This window comes from Pseudophryne corroboree, chromosome 1 (genome assembly GCF_028390025.1).
Source record: "Pseudophryne corroboree isolate aPseCor3 chromosome 1, aPseCor3.hap2, whole genome shotgun sequence".
Lineage (NCBI taxonomy): Eukaryota > Metazoa > Chordata > Amphibia > Anura > Myobatrachidae > Pseudophryne > Pseudophryne corroboree.
The window spans coordinates 115,451,671-115,467,201 of record NC_086444.1 but is presented as its reverse complement, the minus strand read 5'-3'; the positions used below and the strand labels follow the sequence as shown (position 1 = coordinate 115,467,201).

Sequence of the window (15,531 nt, the reverse complement as noted above, 5' to 3'; positions counted from 1 at the left end):
AGCGCAGTGAGCACGCAAGAGGCTTCGCTGCACTCGCCCCCTGCCTACATACTGGCGGATGGGATGCCAGTGTCAGTATCCTGACATTTGGCATCCCTTGCGGCGGTATCACATACCGATCCCAGCTACAGTTTTGACTCATCTGTCCAAATTTCATTCTCCCAGAAGCATTGGGGTAAATTTACTATCATTTGTGTAGCTGCCAAATTCAGCCAAAATTAATCTCGGCTGACATCGGCAGTTTGGGATAGCAACTGTAAAAGAAGAAAAAAAACACAGTAATTTACTAAACTACCGCTTTTTTCAATTCGACTTTACCGATGTCCTTCGTATTGTCGGGCAGTGTTTTACGGGAGAGATTAGTAATACACTGCTGGACATGACACAGTATAGCGCGGCCGGATCAGTGAGATCTGTGCAGGGCTTCAATGTGTAAAGAAACTGTGTGGGGTCTCCCCCCTCCTGAACATAACCAGCCCTGGGCTCTTTGAGCCGGTCCTGGTGCTTAAAATATTGGGGAAAAATTACGTAGGGTCTATCTGTGTTTTAAGCACCAGCACCAGGCTCTTGGACCGGTCTTGTTACGAAAAATACAGGGGAAGAAGGACGTAGGGGTCACCAGTATTTATGAAACCAGCACCGGGCTCCACTATTCAAGTAGATCATGCCACAGCTGGGGGACACATTTATACTTGTCCCTACGGCCGCTGCATCACCCCCTTAACTAATCACCCCTGGCCGGGGCTCCCTGGGGGAGTGGGGCCGCCCCCAATAAAGGCACCCAAAGCCAGGGATAAAGCACGGGGCTATGGCCACCATCCCTGGGCTGTGGGAGGTGACTTCATAGATTTAGTGTAAAAAATAGAAACAAATATTCTTTTGCTGTGGAATTACAAGTCCCAGCAAGCCTCCCCTGCATGCTGGTACTTGGAGACCATATATACCAGCATGCGGAGATTAATGGGCCCTCTGGAACCTGTAGTTCCACAGTAAAAGAAATTTAAAAAAAACATAGTGCACCCACACAGTAAAACTTTAATTAAACATACTGTACATACACACTCACATATATTTACCTAGTGTCCCACGGAGCCTCTTGGCCCCCTTGTCCATGAAGAATCCATGGAGTACCTGTAAATTAAAAAATTATACTCACCTAATCCGGTTCAGATTGGTCCTCTTTGTTCCAAGTAGGCATCCCAGGGATTAAAAACAACTAAATCGCAAGCAACCCGATCCAGCGGACATGTAGAAGTGTATGTTTACACATACCTTCTACTATGCGAATGGCGTCCCTCCACGTGACTAATGTCAGTACAGGGACCCCACCAGCCAATCAGGAGCTGCTGTCATAGCAGCAGCTTCCTGACTGGCTTTGTTTTTTCAAAAGTGGAGTCCTCCTGAATCTTCCTCCGTGGAGCTTACTGTTGACCAGAAAGCAATGGATGGTGCAAGCAGTCACTGATATACCTTGAACTTGGAGTTCAACTTGTATCTCTTTGGAATTCTTTCTTTGCTTCATTTCTACCGTTCTTATTATTCTAATTTTCTTCTTTTGCCACATCCAGGTAGGTTGGCTACAGTCACATGAACTTTGCAACTGTAGTTACATCATGCTGCTTAGAAATAGTCTTATAGTCATTACTTTTAACATGCTTGCCTATAATTTATTTCTGATCTCCTCGGCCAACTCCCTCCTTTACTTACTCTGGTCCACGTTCACTGTGGTGCACACAATGATACCAAACAGCAGAGTGACTACTTTGCTTAATTTAAATAGGCTGATTGATTAAAAGATTTTAGACATATGTAATGCTAATTCAAGAAAGCTTGAGCTATAACTATATTCAAATGATTTATTATCTTATCAATTTAGGATAAGATACAATTGAAGAATAAGCAATAATGTATTTATTTTCACAGTTTCTTTGATTTACTCTATGACACATCAAAGGCATATATATATATATATATACTAGGTGATTCCTCACACCCTGCGGGCGCTCGTCACACCGTCGTAACGGGCTATACCCCCTTAACCTTTGCATGCCCTTTTGGCGTGCAATATTTTTGTTATATGGAGTATTACCTCCAATCATAAATGTGTGAGTGGTTTAAATATTGCACGGACAAAGGGCGTGCAATGGTTAAGTGGTCGTAGCACCTTGCAACAGCGTTAACAGTGCACGCAGTGCCTGATGAATCACCTAGGGTTAGGTTGGGGTTGGGGTAGTGCTGTGGATGAGGGAGTGGCAGGTGCGGGGGAGACATGGATGGGGGAGGAGTCCAGGGATGACGCGGGTGGGGGAGGGCCGGTTGCGGGGGTGCATCGGGTGGGGGAGGGGCTGGTGCGGTGGTGCCGCGGGTGGGGGAGGGGCGGTGCGTGGGTGGGGAAGGAGGTCTGGAGCCACCGCGGGTGGGGGAGTAGCAGTTGAAAGTGTGCAGCGGGTGGGGGAGGGGCAGATGTGGTGGTGCTGTGGGTGGGTGAGGAGCAGGTGCGGAGGTGCTGTGGGTGGGGGTCCGGAGCCTCTGTGGGTGGTGGAGGGCAGGTGGGGGTGCCACGGAGGTACTGCGAGTGGGGGAGGGGCGGGTAATGCTTCTCCTCCTGGAAGCAGCTAAGCTTCTGTCCCCCCTTTGGCAGTGGCTCTCCCAGAGACTCGCGCAGAAGCCAAGCAGCCAGTCACTATTGTTGGCGCCGGTGTCCCAATGCGCCACATTACAGGGAAGAAGATGCACTCAATAAACTACAGCTCCCAGCAGGCCTTAGCACCGGAATGCTTCGGCGCTAAGGGCTGCTGGGAGCTGTAGTTTATTTAGTGCGTCTACTTCACTGTAATGCGGCGCGTTGGGACACCGGCGCTAACAATAGTGACTGGCTGGCAGAACTGACTGACTCGCTGAATCAATGTAAAAGGTGAGAGTGCTGTGCAGTGTCAGTGACACTGCACACTCACTGCACTGCACTGCCACCTTTTCCTTTGATTCAGCGTCCAGCCATTACCCTCCGCGATATCACCCACTCTATCCGTTACATTAGCCATCTCGGGGCTTCCAGGCCGGCAGCCCAGGTGTTGTGCTGCGGAGTTAGAGCCTCTGGAGATCTGGGCGCGGCTGTGGCGGGGAGGCACTTTTGTGACATCATGCACAGAGGAAGCTCCGGGGCTCAGAGAGTATGCGGCGCATGGAGGGCTATGAAAGCCTTTCACTGCGCCGCTTTCATACACATCTACTATGCCGGTGGCCGCAGCAGCTTTTGTTCGACCTGCGCCGCGGCTGGGGAGTGGGGACTGTTGATGCCGGAGGGGGCAGACGGACTGGCAGCAGGACATAGGACGCTGCAGTAAAAGGATTGTTTTCCCTGTCTACAGCGCAGAGACTTGCTGCAGATGCAATGGCATACCCTCCACCTGTACCTTTTTGGCCGGTACAGTACCTTTTTTCTCTAACGTCCTAGTGGTTGCTGGGGACTCCGTCAGGACCATGGGGAATAGCGGCTCCGCAGGAGACAGGGCACATCTAAAGAAAGCTTTTAGGATCACATGGTGTGTACTGGCTCCTCCCCCTATGACCCTCCTCCAAGCCTCAGTTAGGTTTTTGTGCCCGTCCGAGCAGGGTGCAATCTAGGTGGCTCTCCTAAAGAGCTGCTTAGAAAAAGTTTTTTTTAGGTTTTAAATCTCAGTGAGTCCTGCTGGCAACAGGCTCACTGCATCGAGGGACTTAGGGGAGAGATTTTCAACTCACCTGCGTGCAGGATGGATTGGAGTCTTAGGCTACTGGACATAGCTTCAGAGGGAGTCGGAACACAGGTCATCCTGGGGTTCGTCCCGGAGCCGCGCCGCCGACCCCCCTTACAGATGCTGAAGATCGGAGGTCCGGAAACAGGCGGCAGAAGACTCTTCAGTCTTCATGAAGGTAGCGCACAGCACGGCAGCTGTGCGCCATTGTTGCTACACACTTCTCACTGACCAGTCACGGAGGGTGCAGGGCGCTGCTGGGGGCGCCCTGGGCAGCAATATTAAATACCTTTAGTGGCAAAGAATACATCACATATAGCCATTAAGGCTATATGTATGTATTTAACCCAGGCCAGATTTCTCAAAACCCGGGAGAAAAGCCAGCCGAAAAGGGGGCGGAGCTTATTCTCCTCAGCACTCAGCGCCATTTTCCTGCTCAGCTCCGCTGTGAGGAAGGCTCCCAGGACTCTCCCCTGCACTGCACTGCAGAAACAGGGTAACAAAGAGAAGGGGGGCATAAATTGGCGATATTTATATATTAAAAGCGCTTATAACAAAAACAACACCTTTTAGGGTTGTTTATATACATTTATAGCGCTTTTGGTGTGTGCTGGCAAACTCTCCCTCTGTCTCCCCAAAGGGCTAAGGGGGTCCTGTCTTCGATTAGAGCATTCCCTGTGTGGCTGCTGTGTGTCGGTACGTGTGTGTCGACATGTATGAGGACGATGTTGGTGTGGAGGCAGAGCAATTGCCGGTAATGGTGATGTCACCCCTTAGGGAGTCGACACCGGAATGGATGGCTTTAGTTATGGAATTACGTGATAATGTTAGTACATTACAAAAGTCAGTAGACGAAATGAGACGGCCGGAAAACCAGTCAGTACCGGCTCAGGCGTCTCAGACACCGTCAGGGGCTGTAAAACGTCCCTTACCTCAGTCAGTCGACACGGGTACCGACACAGATGAATCTAGTGTCGACGGTGAAGAAACAAACGTATTTTCCAACAGGGCCACACGTTATATGATCACGGCAATGAAGGAGGCTTTGCAGATCTCTGATACTGCTGGTACCTCAAAAAGGGGTATTATGTGGGGGGTGAAAAAACTACCTGTAGCTTTTCCAGAATCAGAGGAATTGAATGACGTGTGTGATGAAGCGTGGGTTAACCCAGATAGAAAACTGCTAATTTCTAAGAAGTTATTGGCATTATACCCTTTCCCACCAGAGGTTAGGACGCGCTGGGAAACACCCCCTAGGGTGGATAAGGCGCTCACACGTTTATCAAAGCAAGTGGCGTTGCCGTCTCCTGATACGGCCGCCCTCAAGGATCCAGCGGATAGAAGGCTGGAAACTACCCTGAAAAGTATATACACTCATACTGGTGTTATACTGCGACCGGCAATAGCCTCAGCCTGGATGTGCAGTGCTGGGGTAGTGTGGTTGGATTCCCTGACTGAAAATATTGATACCCTGGATAGGGACAGTATTTTATTGACTCTAGAGCAATTAAAGGATGCGTTTCTTTATATGCGAGATGCTCAGAGGGATATTTGTACTCTAGCATCAAGAGTAAGTGCGATGTCCATATCTGCCAGAAGAAGTTTATGGACGCGACAGTGGTCAGGTGATGCGGATTCCAAAAGGCATATGGAAGTATTGCCATATAAAGGAGAGGAATTATTTGGGGTCGGTCTATCGGATCTGGTGGCCACGGCAACTGCCGGCAAATCCACTTTTTTACCTCAGACCCCCTCCCAACAGAAAAAGACACCGTCTTTTCAGCCGCAGTCCTTTCGCTCCTTTAAAAACAAGCGAGCAAAAGGACAGTCTTATCTGCCGCGAGGCAGAGGAAAGGGTAAGAGAGGGCAGCAAGCAGCCCCTGCCCAGGACCAGAAGCCCGCCCCGGGTTCTACAAAGCCATCAGCATGACGCTGGGGCTTTACAAGCGGACTCAGGAGCGGTGGGGGGTCGACTAAAGATTTTCAGCAATCAGTGGGCTCGCTCACAGGTGGACCCGTGGATCCTGCAGATAGTATCTCAGGGTTACATGTTGGAGTTCGAAAGGTCTCCCCCTCGCCGGTTCCTAAAGTCTGCTTTACCAACGTCTCCCTCAGAAAGGACGACGGTATTGGAAGCCATTCACAAGCTGTATTCTCAGCAGGTGATAGTCAAGGTACCCCTCCTACAACAGGGAAAGGGGTATTATTCCACACTATTTGTGGTACCGAAGCCGGACGGTTCGGTAAGACCTATTCTAAATCTGAAATCCTTGAACCTGTACATACAGAAATTCAAGTTCAAGATGGAGTCACTCAGAGCAGTGATAGCGAATCTGGAAGAAGGGGACTTCATGGTGTCCCTGGACATAAAAGATGCTTATCTGCATGTCCCAATTTACCCCTCACACCAAGGGTATCTCAGGTTCGTGATACAAGACTGTCATTATCAGTTTCAAACGCTGCCGTTTGGTTTGTCCACGGCCCCTCGGGTCTTTACCAAGGTAATGACCGAAATGATGGTTCTTCTACGAAGAAAAGGCGTATTAATTATCCCTTACTTGGACGATCTCCTGATAAGGGCAAAGTCCAGAGAACAGCTGGAAGTCGGTGTAGCACTAACCCAAGTAGTGCTTCAGCAACACGGGTGGATTCTGAATCTTCCAAAATCTCAATTGACCCCGACAACACGTCTGCTGTTCCTGGGAATGATTCTGGACACGGTTCAGAAAAAGGTGTTTCTCCCGGAGGAGAAAGCAAGGGAGTTATCCGAACTGGTCAGGAACCTCCTAAAACCAGGAACTGTGTCAGTACATCAATGCACAAGAGTCCTGGGAAAGATGGTGGCTTCGTACGAAGCAATTCCATTCGGCAGATTCCATGCACGAACATTTCAGTGGGATCTGCTGGACAAATGGTCCGGATCGCATCTGCACATGCATCAGCGGATAACACTGTCACCAAGAACAAGGTTGTCTCTCCTGTGGTGGTTGCAGAGTGCCCATCTGTTAGAGGGCCGCAGGTTCGGCATACAGGACTGGGTCCTGGTGACTACGGATGCCAGCCTACGGGGCTGGGGAGCAGTCACACAGGGAAGAAACTTCCAGGGTGTATGGTCAGACCTGGAGACGTCTCTTCACATAAATATACTGGAGCTAAGAGCGATATACAATGCTCTAAGCTTGGCAAAACCGCTGCTTCAGGGTCAGCCGGTGTTGATCCAGTCGGACAACATCACGGCAGTCGCCCACGTAAACAGACAAGGCGGCACGAGAAGCAGAAGAGCAATGACAGAAGCTGCAAGGATTCTTCGCTGGGCGGAAAATCATGTCATAGCACTGTCAGCAGTGTTCATCCCGGGAGTGGACAACTGGGAAGCAGACTTCCTCAGCAGACACGACCTTCACCCGGGAGAGTGGGGACTTCATCCGGAAGTTTTCCACATGATTGTGAACCGTTGGGAAAAACCAAAGGTGGATATGATGGCGTCTCGCCTCAACAAAAAACTGGACAGATATTGCGCCAGGTCAAGAGACCCTCAGGCAATAGCTGTGGACGCTCTGGTAACACCATGGGTGTACCAGTCAGTGTATGTGTTTCCTCCTCTGCCTCTCATACCAAAGGTACTGAGAATTATTCGGAAAAGGGGAGTAAGAACAATACTAGTGGCTCCGGATTGGCCAAGAAGAACTTGGTATCCGGAACTTCAAGAGATGCTCACGGAGGATCCGTGGCCTCTACCTCTAAGAAGGGATCTGCTTCAGCAGGGACCTTGCATGTTCCAAGACTTACCGCGACTGCGTTTGACGGCATGGCGGTTGAACGCCGGATTCTAAAAGAAAAGGGCATTCCAGAGGAAGTTATTCCTACCTTGATTAAGGCTAGGAAGGAAGTGACCGCACAACATTATCACCGCATTTGGAGAAAATATGTTGCGTGGTGTGAAGCCAAGAAGGCCCCAACGGAAGAATTTCAATTGGGTCGATTCTTACATTTCCTGCAGGCAGGATTGTCTATGGGCCTCAAATTGGGGTCTATTAAAGTTCAAATTTCGGCCTTATCAATCTTCTTCCAGAAGGAATTGGCTTCAGTGCCTGAAGTACAAACTTTTGTCAAGGGTGTACTACATATACAGCCCCCGATTGTGCCCCCAGTGGCACCGTGGGATCTAAACGTAGTTTTGGATTTTCTCAAATCTCATTGGTTTGAGCCTCTCAAATCTGTAGATTTGAAGTATCTTACATGGAAAGTAACCATGCTACTGGCCCTGGCTTCAGCCAGGAGAGTTTCAGAGTTGGCGGCTTTATCGTACAAAAGCCCATATCTGATTTTCCATTCGGACAGGGCAGAACTGCGGACACGTCCTCATTTTCTCCCTAAGGTGGTTTCGGCTTTTCACTTGAACCAGCCTATTGTGGTGCCTGCGGCTACTAGCGACTTGGAGGACTCCAAGTTACTGGACGTTGTCAGAGCATTAAAAATATATATTTCAAGGACGGCTGGAGTCAGAAAATCTGACTCGTTGTTTATATTGTATGCACCCAACAAGATGGGTGCTCCTGCGTCTAAGCAGACGATTGCGCGTTGGATCTGTAGCACAATCCAACTTGCACATTCTGTGGCAAGCCTGCCACAGCCTAAATCTGTAAAGGCCCACTCCACAAGGAAGGTGGGCTCATCTTGGGCGGCTGCCCGAGGGGTCTCGGCATTACAACTTTGCCGAGCAGCTACGTGGTCAGGGGAGAACACGTTTGTAAAATTTTACAAATTTGATACTCTGGCTAAGGAGGACCTGGAGTTCTCTCATTCGGTGCTGCAGAGTCATCCGCACTCTCCCGCCCGTTTGGGAGCTTTGGTATAATCCCCATGGTCCTGACGGAGTCCCCAGCATCCACTAGGACGTTAGAGAAAATAAGAATTTACTTGCCGATAATTCTATTTCTCATAGTCCGTAGTGGATGCTGGGCGCCCATCCCAAGTGCGGATTGTCTGCAATACTTGTACATAGTTATTGTTACAAAAATCGGGTTATTATTATTGTTGTGAGCCATCTTTTCAGAGGCTACTTCGTTTGTTATCATACTGTTAACTGGGTTCAGATCACAAGTTGTACGGTGTGATTGGTGTGGCTGGTATGAGTCTTACCCGGGATTCAAGATCCTTCCTTATTGTGTACGCTCGTCCGGGCACAGTACCTAACTGAGGCTTGGAGGAGGGTCATAGGGGGAGGAGCCAGTACACACCATGTGATCCTAAAAGCTTTCTTTAGATGTGCCCTGTCTCCTGCGGAGCCGCTATTCCCCATGGTCCTGACGGAGTCCCCAGCATCCACTACGGACTATGAGAAATAGAATTATCGGCAAGTAAATTCTTATTTTAATGGTCTGTACCAATTTTTGGCTCTCCAAACTTCCATTGAAAGTATAGGAAAAGAGGCGTGGCCATGCCACTTTACCCATGACCATGCCCCCTTTTGAAGTTTGTTGCGATTTTTATGTTTAAATTGTTGGAGGGTATGTTGCTGCAGATGCAGTGGGCCTATTTTGGGGTGTAGGCCTGGAGCTGCAGCTCCATCAGCCCCATTGTTAATCCTGCTCTGTGAACATACAGCAGCAAAAGGGCAGAGCCTCCCATTGGATGTAACTTGTGTGGGAGGGCATTTCTCACCCAATCAGCTGTGGGCTGGGTGCGATAGACCTGCTGCCAAGCCAATGAGAGCTCCTAGCCACGCCCAGCGTTATACACACAGGCACAGAGTCACAGATCTAGGCTATTATATAGGAGATATATAAACTGCAAAAAGAACGAGACGGTACTCAGAGACTGCTTATATATATATATATATATATATATATTGAGAGAGAGAGAGATAGATATATAAATACACACACACACACACACACACACACACACACACACACACACACACACACACACACACACACACACCCCCCAGCCGATTGGTAGTACACTGGCCCAGGGCCTTGCTGCAAATAGCTGCAGCTAGTTTTATTCACAGCGTAGCGATAGAATAGAACAAAAAAAAAAAAAGACAAGCCTAGACTGTCCAGATCAAACTAAATTATTCCCTCTCTGAGGTTTATAAACATTTCTGCTTCTGCTGAGTTGTTACATCCAAAGGAGCAGCGGGGCGGCCAAATCCAAAGGTTGGGTGCTGTTGTTGGAGATTAAATTATAAGTGAAGGAAGGAAAAACACATAAGGAGAGAAGGCCCTGCTCATGAGAGATTACAATCTAAGATCTATATATCAACAGGTTCTGGGCCCAAACACTAAAGTGTGAAGAAAACAAAAAGTTATTGTATTTGGATCAGCGCAAACAGAAAGATGCACAGTGCAACCGTAAGCATGTGTTTCACCAAACTGAGAGGTTAAGAGTACCATGCCAGTGAAGGTTCCCTATGGATATGTACCTTACGTGGCAAAAGCTGTGGAAATTCACCAATAATCCAGGTGAGAATCCAAATCCTGATAAAGTGGATAGGACCATAGACCTGGCTGTAGAGCAGTATATAAATGTCATAATTCACAGGAAAGTGTCAGCACATGACATTAGATAGCTCTGCTAGCAGCTTATGAAAATAAGGGTCCCATGAGAATAAATCTGAAGCATACACTGTACAGCACCAAGCTGAGTTGATACAGAGACATGATTGAGTACACTGATACAATGTTATCCATATCTCAGCAAATTACATCTGTAGGGGTCTAGGTGGACGAGAAAAAGGTAGTGATGACAATGCTCCAGAATTTGTATCGCCTGACTTTGGCTTCTTAGAAGTAGCTTTAGGATCCAGTACAGCTACACTTTCAACAGGGTTCATGAGGGCTAATCTAATTCAATTCCAAAAATGCATACAAGTTGAGACAAATGCTGGGCACTACGGGGAATGATTCCCTAATCGGTCTGTTCCCCTAAAAAAAATTCTATGTGTGTTATATCTCTACTGGGACTATCCCAGCCATCAATCCAGTGTCCTGTCCATTCTAAATTCACCCGGTATCTTTGAGATAATTTCCTCTACCTGTGATGGACATGAATCTAAACCAGTGAAATGCAACATTAGTCTTCGTGGGTATCTAACGTATTTTGTGCTTCCTGGGTGGGAGCACTCAATATGTTTACCAACTCTAACAAAACTCCTGTTAAGTTACTTAGAGGTCACTTCTGCTAGAGAGAGAAGCTGAAGTTTAGAGGCCTCCTCCTAACCCCAGTAAGTTCTGTCAAAAGGGTAAAGTTGCATTTATTCTGTTCTTCTCATTAACCGAATCTGTGATTTTCTATACTGTATCGTGATTCCTTACTATATGTCCCTTGATCCCGTCTATGTGTTTAATAACGTGGCTTGTTTTCTCTGTCTAGGGGTCTATATTGGCTATGTGTTCTACTATACCTACAATCTCTGGCAAAATGCCCTTCCTTCCTACAAATGTAGTATGTTCTCGGTCTTTTCCAAACAGCAGGGGTCTGGGGTTTAGGCTGATGAGACTTTGGTGTAAGAGCCTGTATACTTTCAATCCTCAGCCTCTCCTTCTGTTGTTTTCTACGCCTAACAATATTCTTGTGGTGTACAATTGCGCACTCTCTAAGGCAAGCTACTGTGACTCCTCTCCAATTAGGCAAAGATGTTTGTACTCTGTCCCTTACTGTCTTATCGAGTCCGTCCATTAGCACAGAGACAGCCACCTCCCTGTAATTCGGATCGTTCCCTGTATCCGATACCCCCATGTATCTATCCATTATTTGCAGGGCCCAATGGAAATATTCAGATGTCATTTAATTTTCCCTCTGCTTTATGGAGAAAATTCTTCTCCACTTAACAGTTGTGGGGAAATACAACTCTAGTTGCCTGTTAATTTGCTCTAAGTTCTCCTGATTGTGTTTGTCAGTCATAAGACTATCCGACTCTAATCTACAATCAGTGATACATTTTTGGGTGTCAATATTAGGGGATAGGCACGCTTTCAAAAGTATCCGCCAGTGTTTGTTTGTCGGTTCATATGCATTACCCAGATCTCTGATAAATTTCTGACATCTAGCTAAATCCTTCCGAGGGTCGGGGAATTCTGAAATGATGGATCGCAGCTCATCTCTGGGCCATGGGCAATACATTGCATTATTCCTGGTGAGGACTACTCCCTGACTATCGGTTCCCCCATTGGGAGTTACTGTTCCCAAGACAGGGTGTAATTCTACCATTCCGTTCCTGATTTGTTTACTGTGAGGTGTTGTTGTCTCTGTGCAATGAGCTGTCTCACACTTACCGGTAGCTGTGACCTCACCAGTTCTTTCATTGGGGAATATTGTTACTGCACTACCTGGTTGGACAGACCCCACCTGATTGTCCTGCAAAGTGACTGCTTGGAGGAGAGCTGCGATTTGGCTGGATCCTTCATCTTCCTGTGACCTATAACCTGGAAAAGACTTCAAAACAGGATACATCTTGCAAAAATTAGGGTTAATACATTGTTTTTGCATACTACTATCGTTTACGGATATATCATTGACTGTAGCCATCTCTTCCCCTTCGACCTGTGTCGACACTGGTGTGTTTGTGTTCTCATTCCCGCTAGGTTTTGAACCTGTTTTGCAAATTTGTTCTCTTTGCATATCCCCCTCCTGTTGCCATAATTTTAAACAATCATTATGTCTAATCCTTTGTTTTCTGGATTTTTTAAGACATATTTTACTGCTTACATTCTGCAGTACCTCTGGTTCAAAGCTGCCCACCTTAGGGAATGGTTCCCTATCTTTGTCAGTCACACGTTCCCATTCAGACAAAAAGTCTTCAATACTTTTTCCTTTAAACTCTGCTGACCCCATGGGCCGCGGCTCTACAACCTGAACCCTGGTTAAACGTCCCTTACTTGAGCAACTGGCTCCCATAATTGTGGGCCTTTTCCCACAAACACCAAAATACTCAATATAAGGTAACGGTGAAAGTTCTCCGAGCGCTCTTCACCCGCTCACCGTCCACGTTGGCCAGTACTACCATACACTGTCGATAGCGAAGGCAATGTACCCAACTTAGGGCCCTATGTGACCTATATTTACTGGAAGTTTTTAGGAATAACTTACCCTTTCCAGTAAAGTATCGGCCATTGGAGATTTTCCTGAGAGAGACCAGCGAAAATTCCCTATGCACTTTATTATACACAAATCACGCTTGCGTATGTTCTATACAGCGCTGATGATACCGCGATTTTACGCAAAAGCTCGTAAAAAGGATATCACGTTGCGCTATATATCGCACCCACAAACGCGCGGTCCAATCGCACAGCGTATAGGTACTTGTTACTTATCTGCCGTACGACCACTGGAATCGATTTTCAGGCTGTGAAACCTCAGCCGGAGCATATAAAAAAAAACTATATGGGTCACAACACTTCACAATTCCCTACCACGCTCCTATAAGTCTCCTCACGACTTACGTATTAAACCTTATATTAACGTGAGTCAGCCGCCTCTCGCCACCAAGTCTCCACTCACTTGATGTACCACACACCGAGATTCCAAATTCCGTGATTCAAATTTCCACTCGCTCCTGCGTTCGCTCACTCAATTACACTTTGGTTTTTCTGTACAGAAAATTTTCATTCATTCAGACAAGCAGCTTTACTCCCAGAGGCAATACAGTAAAGAAGGGTTTTATACTAAACTTTGGAAGCTGGGCAATCTTGTGTTATTGTAGCGTGGCTACTGTCCCACCTTTAAACTAAACAAACTATTGTGTAATTTGTACTTAGCGACCGTATTCTTACGCAATTTGCGTAAACACGCGACCGTGCTTACGCCGCGTGTGCAGTTCCGTACTTTATCCGAGACACGTGTACAAAACCGTACGTCCGCAATAGCACAAATCATACAATTTCTATAAATGTGAGCAATATTAACTATAATTGCTCACTTAACACGCCACACAGTTTCTTTTCTGTATAAACCTTTATAACTAGGCCAGACTGCGTTTGTGTTTTACACTTACTTCCTTTGCTTATATTATGAATCTAGTAATCTGAATGTTATGGCAACAATGTGGGAGAGTGTGCACAGGGTATGGGTGTACGCTTTTGTTGTGTACGCATTTGGTGCCAAAAATAAATTCACAGATTTTAAATAGCTTTTTTCCTGCTTACCTTACGAATTCTTACCAGCATCCCTACAAACCATACAGAGCAGACACCATCTAATCAGCAATTAAGTAGGGTTTTCAGTGTATCCACCGACCAAGAAAAGGATACGTAGGATACCTTCTGTCCACCCTTATGCTGATAGATTATGTCTGTTTGTGACCTGTTAAGCAGTAAAAATGTGGAAAATCGGACGATGCCCCCAATTGATAAAGCTGATTATCTTTACAGGAATGAAAGCTATACCTTAAACACACCTTAAATACACTTTAAACCTTTAGCCGTTGTGGCCGCTATACTTAATTCACACTACGCACCTTTTACGCTATTAGCGTAAAAGGGTTCCGTAGTGTACGGACTTTGCGTACACACGCCGCGCTGACGGTACAAAGTACTCACAGCGCATACACACCCAGAGATACACTTAAAACCTTCTACAGCAATGCAGTGCAATAATAGTACACTTTAAACCTTAGCAGGGCAATGAGCACACGACACCATTTGTGAGTTTACCGCTGGGTTCCGACACCACAGTGGATTATTTCTGAAAGGGGGGTTACAATATAAATTATACACTACAATACAAGACAATATATATAACAGAATAATGGCTACAGTCAATGTACATACGTGAGTATATTCGCGTGCGCTTCCCGGTCCGGTCCTCCGTCATCAAATAGATAACGTTGTGAGTCTTGTGTCAGGCCGGGCTGCAGCAGGCTTTATTTATACAAGTCTTCCAAAAGCAATACAATGGATACTGTAATCCCTTTGTCCATTGGACACAGGAATGCACTTTTACAGTACAGGAGAGGTCATAGGTTGATTTGAAAAGGTAGGCGATGTCTTTCTCAACTGCTCTTGTGGGTGGTTTCCTCTGGATTCCCGCCGCATACATAATATACAGTAAATACAGTTTATATCTATATTCTGCTTCTGCACATAACTATCCGCAGGAACATGCGATCTTCCGCAGACCAACACTGGAATGGTACCCTTAAAATACCCTACAGCTGGATACCATATACCACCTTATAACCTTAGTCTGTCCCCTCTTATCCTGTGAAGGTGAATCCCTTTGTTCTGCAACCATTTAAACAGCTATTACTTTCTGATGTGGTGCAAGGAGACTATGTGTACATTGTGCACTATTTGGATTAAATATGTAATGTGTTCTGATGGCCCTCCATGTGTACACAAACTCTGCCGTAAATACCCACACCACGCGCCGATGCGCAGGACCGCAGGAGCGACCATACGCAAATTGCGGATATGTGCACGCGCGGCAGAACAAGTGCACGCGCAGTGGGCATGTGTGTGCAGTTTATACGTGCTTTGTGTTCTTCAATATTTTTCGACTTTGACATTATGTGTATAGGGGCACTAATAATGTGCAGCAAATGTGTAAGGGCCACTATGTGTGTCATTATGTGTATAAGGGCATTAATAATGTGCAGCATATGTGTAAGGGACATTATGTGTAAAAGGACATTAATAATGTGTCTCATGTGTAAGGGGCATTACTGTGTGGAATTATGTGTATAAATGCATTACTAATGTGTGGCATTATGTGTATAAGGTGCTCTACTATGTGGTGTTGTGTATAGAAAGTGCACTACTGTGTCGTCTAATGTGAATAAAGAGCAATGGGG

General features: G+C 46.6%; 1 long non-coding RNA gene across 1 annotated transcript in view; it reads left to right on the top strand.

Annotated features, from left to right (window-relative positions):
• The window catches only part of LOC134977856 (uncharacterized), a 33,418-nt gene that overhangs the window by 17,078 nt on the left and 809 nt on the right, over positions 1–15,531 (top strand). The window lies entirely within an intron of this gene.